Raw genomic sequence first — 6,397 nt, forward strand, 5'->3', positions numbered from 1 at the left:
TGGAGGTTTCTTCCTGTTCAAAGGGAGTTTTTCCTCTCCACTGTCGCTATAATCAGCTAGTTTTCATTAAATATAAAACTTTGAATCAATCTGACTGGATGAACTGGAAAGTGCCTTGAGATGACACGTATTGGCTCTATAGAAATAAACTGAATAGAGGAAATGCCAGGAGCAAAAGCCACCATTTGTTTTATAAAAGAAACCTGAAGTCTAATTTTCCTGGTTTGGCTCCAGTTGATTCATTAGTTTCCGATTTCAAAATGTCAAATATTAAGGAATTTGCTGCACAAGTTCCACAGAAGCTGGATTTCCACCATAGTCTGACATCCAGCCACTGATTCAGCTTCAATCCACGTTTCCGGCTAAATTTGTGAACAACTTTATTTAATCAGGAACGAACTGTGTAACATTAACTTTGGGTTATTTTCCTGCCCAGTGAGCATAATGAGTTTCTCCCATAATGCCCCCCAACTTCAATTTCTGCTCCAGTTCTGAAGCTGTTTTATTAAGCCGGACATAATGCAGGAAAACAAACCGTTCATTTAATTCTTGGATGAAGTTTCTCAGCTCATCAGGAAAAGCTACATTTGAATCCTGTTCTAAAAACTAAATGTTTTCCAAAACTTTTAAAGAGAAAGTCTAAATTAAGGGTTTATTTCTTTGAACAGAGCCGCTCTGCAGCCGATCACTGACCTGGAGGCAGGGACTGTTTGAGCTTCTCTGCCTTCTCCTTGTCTGTGATGACCAGGGTGTACAGGTATCTGCTGCAGCGCACCTTGAACTTCACATTGTCCTTGTTCTTCTTGATCTTTACGGCTGAAAGACAAAACCAATACATATTCTATTTTATTGCTTTAGTTCCCAGGAGCCTTTATGCTTCACTTCAACATCTTACTGATAATCTAACACAGTTGAAATATTTCTGAAACAGTTGCCTCAGGTGGTGTTTTTCATATAAACAAATCAGGGTAAACTAACTGGCTAAAGCAGAGGTGTCAGAGGCTACGTTCACACTGCAGCCGGAAGGGACCCAAATCCGATTTTTTTGGCCCATATACGACCTGGATCCGATCTTTTCATGGCAGTCTGAACAACACAGATCCGATTTTTTCCAATGTGACCCAGGCTGCTTGACTATGTGGTCCTGAATCAGACCTTTTCCAAGGCGACCTGTGTCTGAACGGCCAGGTAACATTCATCTGACCTGAACCCCATTAATACTCGACAAAGGGCCCCATTCTGGGTCTTGCTGTGAAGAAACGGCAAGAAAAAACAACAACCGTGGCAGAGGATGCGGAGAGCAGTATTTATGTTTGACCATGTTGAAAAGATTGTGTTTTTCTCGTTGGGAAAGATCGCTAGATGTGTTCCAGCACTATACTGAAGCTTTAAATAGTCGCTGCTGTAATCCTCTGGTTTACTGGTTGTTTTACCATCTTAAAATGTTAAATATAAAATAAGAAACCCTGCACCAAGATTATAGTCTGCATAATCTTAAGTCGTATAAGAAAACTGCGTTAAATCAGCCTATTTAATCGTGAAAAATGAATACTGAACATTTTTATGAACAAAAAGCAGTTTTTAAATCCTCCAGCAGAGAAGCTAAATTATTTCCAGTTCTGATGGAAACTGAGCATTGCACCAGCTAACCATAAAGCCACATGTAAACATCGTTTTAGTTTATGGATAGTTGAAGACGTCCTCTTCAAACTTATTGTCTTATACCAAAACTAACGCCAAACTTGCTTAAAATCAAACGGTCCACTTTATTTTTAACCGTAAAAACCTATGGTTAGATAAATCATTTGGCGTTCATATAAAAGAATGTCTCAAAAACATGAAATGAATAAAAAAATATAACTAAAAGCCTTTGTTCTCTTAATTTTCCCACCCTAATAGGAAGTTTATCTGAGTACAATAAAGGGAGTTTAACCTTCACTCTCTAAAACAATATATTCATATTATGAGAAACCATTTCTTTCTAGTTTAACTTGGCAAAATACTTATCCTTATATAAAAACACTGCAAAATCCTTCATCTTTACCGTTTTCAGGCTGCAGCCATGTCCCAAATTCGTTTTTCCAATTCTCTAGCTTTTTCTGCGCCTCGAAGCTTATTTTCAGAGCATACGACTTTACGATCAACCAGAGGCACTTCCGCACAAATCATCTTGATATATGTTTGAGGAAATTGTTTTCATAAATGCTTTTTTAATAAACCATTTTAAATGCCACAGTAATTGCATTGAATGAATTTTAATGCCGATTAAGGCCTTCTTTAAAAAAAAAAAAGATAATTTAATGACTTTAAATGACCCGCGGAAACCCTGTTAAAACATTGTGGGTTTTTATTGTAATTAGCAACAGTTAAGTCTTAATATTAATACTTTAATCTAGTATAAGGTAGTAATTGTTTTCGGCTAATAGAATAAAGCTGTAATCTTATGACATTTCTCTTAGTTTTGTCCTGATACTCCATGGTAGAGGCAGGAAAAAGGTTAAAACCCAAATAAGAGGCCCTCCATCTACAGACTGGGCTTCAGTTTTGTTACAATAATTATCATTGAAGATGTGTGAATTTATTACACCTTGGTATTGGCTGCCTGTTGTGTGTCAGAACTGATGTTTTAATCTAATCAGTGCAGTTTCTCTGTCCGAATATACCGTCATAATCTTCATTCTGTATGCGGCAATGATTTGGAAATGGAATGAGAGCGGCGTCCTTCAGCTAAGAATGAAGTGCCATATTTTAATAAGACTGGAGCCATGGGTGTCTCCTCATCTGCTAATGTTTATGATGTAAAATAAGATGCGGCAGACTGGAGATGTATAAAATACCTTTTTAACCGTTAATCATGGCCACCTGAGAGGTGAGCATCTGCCTTCTGTAACTCTAAACTTATCTGATCTAAGATTACAATTTCTATCTGAATCTGTCCTCCTATCTCATGGGGATTTAATACATTAAGTTATGAAATGTTATTTAAAGAGTTCATCCTGGGTGATCTCTTTTCAAGGAAAATAACTGGAGAGAGAAAGCATTAAGGTGTGAACTTAGAGCCTATCTTTCACTGTTTGAAAAGTCAAAATATAGTATTGAGAATCCCAAGAAACAAAGATATTAAAACCTGAAATGAAAAAAATAAATTAAATCCCTTACACTTGGCATCCTTCCTCCTGGCTGTCAGCAGGAAATCTTTGATTTCTTCTATCTTACGTGGCTAAAAACAAACAGAACAGATCATTAGCAAAAGGAGAATCTAAGAGAAAAGACAGAGGCTGTCTGATAGCTGCTGTCAGTGGACCGGTGGAACTGATGTTTCTGTTTAAAGCCGAAACTCAGCACTTGGTCCATCCTTTATTCTAGCAAGTTTGTGAAATGCATCACCGGCACTTCAGCCTGTGATGTTTGGACTTCTTGCTGTCAGTAAATCAAGCTAACGGCTCAGTTTTAGGCTAAACATGAGTCCACATCGCTTTCGACCACAATATAAACTAAAACACAATTTACCATCGGTCTAAAAGGTAAAGTGAGGCAGGGCCCAACAGTTGCGTCTTGCTAATGCTAACACCCAAAGCTAACTGCACATTACTGGTTAATAACCGCTAAGCTAGCTGGTTTAATTCAACACATGTAGCGAAAAACGACAGTAATTATTTTATAAGCATTGTTGACTGAGTGTTTAAAAAGCGTGGAAGTACTCACCATGTTGCCGTGAGAGCGGACCGATGACTGCGGAAGATCAGAGAACCTGGGGTTAATTTACTGACAATAATAGACTTAGCGAAGAAATGTTAACATCAAAGTTAGAGATAAATATTATATTATTAAACTCTGTTAGTTATAAGGCTGCATCTATGCTTTACATGGAGGATGGATGAGGATTTGTTCTGTTATTTGGTCGGTGTGTGAACGTGAAACTCACTCAGTCAGCCAGCGAGGGGACGAAAAGGGGCGGGACTTCCGGTCCAACGGAAGTTTATATCTCCGTACGGCAAACGTAGAAGACCAAAAAGACCTAAAAGCGAACAAATATCATGCGTGTTAAAAAACAAGAAATTTACTGAAATAAAGTCAGCTTCTAATATCAGTCATTATCACAACTAATCTTTAACGGCACGTGTGTTGAACGCTCCGTTTATTCATTAAATATTTTAAGTAAGTTTTGTTGTTTTGGCCCAGAAGAACAAAAAAACAAAGAAACACTTAAAGCGTTACATTGCTTTGAATAATCTTATAAAGACAGTTTGAGAATAACTAGCATATGTTTTTTTCTTTTAAGTTTAAAATGCACTCTGGAGAATATTAACATTTGACAATTAATTCAACAGTAAACTGTAAATAGCTAAAGAATCAGTGTCTTTTTAACAATGTACTCTTGATATGAACAACAATCTGAAGATATCTGTACTTGAGTATTTAAAGCATACCGTTCATTAAGGACAGTATGTCAGTTTTTCTTAATTGTTTTATCAATGCGTGCATCGATAGATAAATAGAACAATCTTGACAATACTTTATTAGCATTTTTATAATCGAGCACTAAAATATTATGTACGAGTTTTCTTAGTGGAGAAGAACATCATTCTAGTATTTAAAATGTTTTTTTTGGAGAAGGAAATATAAAAACTGAGACATGCATTTGTATCTTCCTGTTGTTACTCAGAAAATGTCCCAAACACCACCTTGTATTTCTAAATGACTCTTTTAAAAAGCGTCAAAGTCTTTGTTATTTAATATTTGTATAAATTTAGTTTTTGGGGTTTATTAAAGAATATTAGAGAACAAAAAAACACAGGACACAAAACACAGAACACCTTCCTGTCCATAAACATTTATACAGCAATGATGTCATAAAACAAATTAGTAAAAAAAAAAAGAAAGAAAGAAACTATGCCCACTATTCTGTTTTAAGCTTGCTGTTTTGTTTAATCGGTCTTTTTTGTTAAAATATGAGCCGAGCTTCAGCCGAGGATTTCCTCGTGAAAAGTGATCATTCAGTCAGAACAGTCGTCTTGTGCTGAACTCTTGCCATGTTTCTGGAGATTATTATTTCACGGCGCTTCCCAGCAGCTATTTTCACCTGTTGTAATGATGTGTTTTATATGTTTCAACATTTCTTGATGTAATAAGTGACGTTTGAATTTAATGAAGCAGCCTCCACTGGTCGCCTGGTAGCTTTTCCACACAAACCAGACTGTTCACTTTTCTAATAGAGATGAAGAATCTGAGATGGAGTTAATATTTAATTTACTTCTCTGATTGAACATTACACTGTGTGACTTTCAGCTCATTTTTCTGGGTCGTCAGCTTCTGGAACAAATAGGATCCATCGGACATGTTTTCCATGGTGTTTATTCTTTGCAGAGGACCGATAAAACAACATGGACGTGGATTTCAAAGTGTCTGTGCATATTCAGCCTTCATCAATCAACAGCTGCTTCTCCAAGGTGGCTGCTGAGGAATTTTCATACTGCATTATGGTGGCTTCTTCTTCCCTACTATTAATGTAGAAAAAGCGAGAATGTTCATATTTTTATGACCCAGATTTTTCTTTTTTTTGACTTCCTGTCTTAACTGAAAACTTTCAATCTGTTATACTTTACTTTATCTGTTAAGAACCTTAAAAACAAAATAATTTCATTATATTATGAAGAAAAAAACTAGGAGTTCTACTTATTTTATTGCATAATTTCAATTAAATAAAATTCTGTTTATCTCTATAGCACCAAATCACAACACATGTCATCTCAAAGCACTGTAAAACAATTCACCCAGATCATCCAGTCAGATTGGTTCAAAGTTTTCTATCTAAGGAAAACCAGCTAAATAAATCGATTAATTGACTCTTCAGCAATCCCTCACACTTAGCATGCTTGTAGCGACAGTGGAGAGGAAAAACTCCCTTTGAGCAGGAAGAAACCTGCAAGAAAACAGCAACTTAAGAGGACAAAGCTGAGGAATATGAACTGTGACAGATAAATGCTTGCAGTGAAGTCTATTTTTTATTATTATTATCTTATATTTCTATGTGGGAACTTTCTGGAAGGTTAATATGTGAGTAGAAGGAAGAACAAAAAGGAACGGGACCTGATACGACTCTTAGGGCAAAAGTGAAAGACAACAATATTCATCAGATCTTCATCTCCTGTAAAATCCTTTCCTTTTACACTCGTAGGAACAACAAATTCCTGGAATACTGGTAATAATTTTGGGGACTTTTTCAAAATCATCATAAGTCACTTCATTACACAGATAAAAAAAATCAGTCTCAGGAAATTTTAGCCTCTCTAGGGAACTGATATTTTCTGGAAATGGACACTGTTAAAATAGAAATAAAAAAAAACAATGTTTTGAGTTTATAGATAATTCATTTTTCCCCCTTTTTCTTGTAGTT

The 6,397-nt window shown here is 36.0% G+C and overlaps 1 long non-coding RNA gene across 1 annotated transcript in view; it reads right to left on the reverse strand.

Moving 5' to 3' along the window:
- LOC107082326 overlaps positions 1–3,991 on the reverse strand; it is a 5,715-nt gene extending 1,724 nt beyond the window's left edge. Inside the window, exons 1-4 of the long non-coding RNA XR_001481133.1 lie at positions 3,926–3,991; positions 3,706–3,732; positions 3,160–3,220; positions 694–816 (exon numbers count right to left, since the gene is read on the reverse strand). This is a non-coding gene — a long non-coding RNA (uncharacterized LOC107082326). The remainder of the gene's footprint in view (positions 1–693; positions 817–3,159; positions 3,221–3,705; positions 3,733–3,925) is intronic.
- Between the last annotated feature and the right edge of the window lie 2,406 nt (positions 3,992–6,397).

The sequence above is a fragment of the Cyprinodon variegatus genome, unplaced genomic scaffold (genome assembly GCF_000732505.1).
Source record: "Cyprinodon variegatus isolate N-32 unplaced genomic scaffold, C_variegatus-1.0 Scaffold50, whole genome shotgun sequence".
NCBI classification, from domain to species: domain Eukaryota; kingdom Metazoa; phylum Chordata; class Actinopteri; order Cyprinodontiformes; family Cyprinodontidae; genus Cyprinodon; species Cyprinodon variegatus.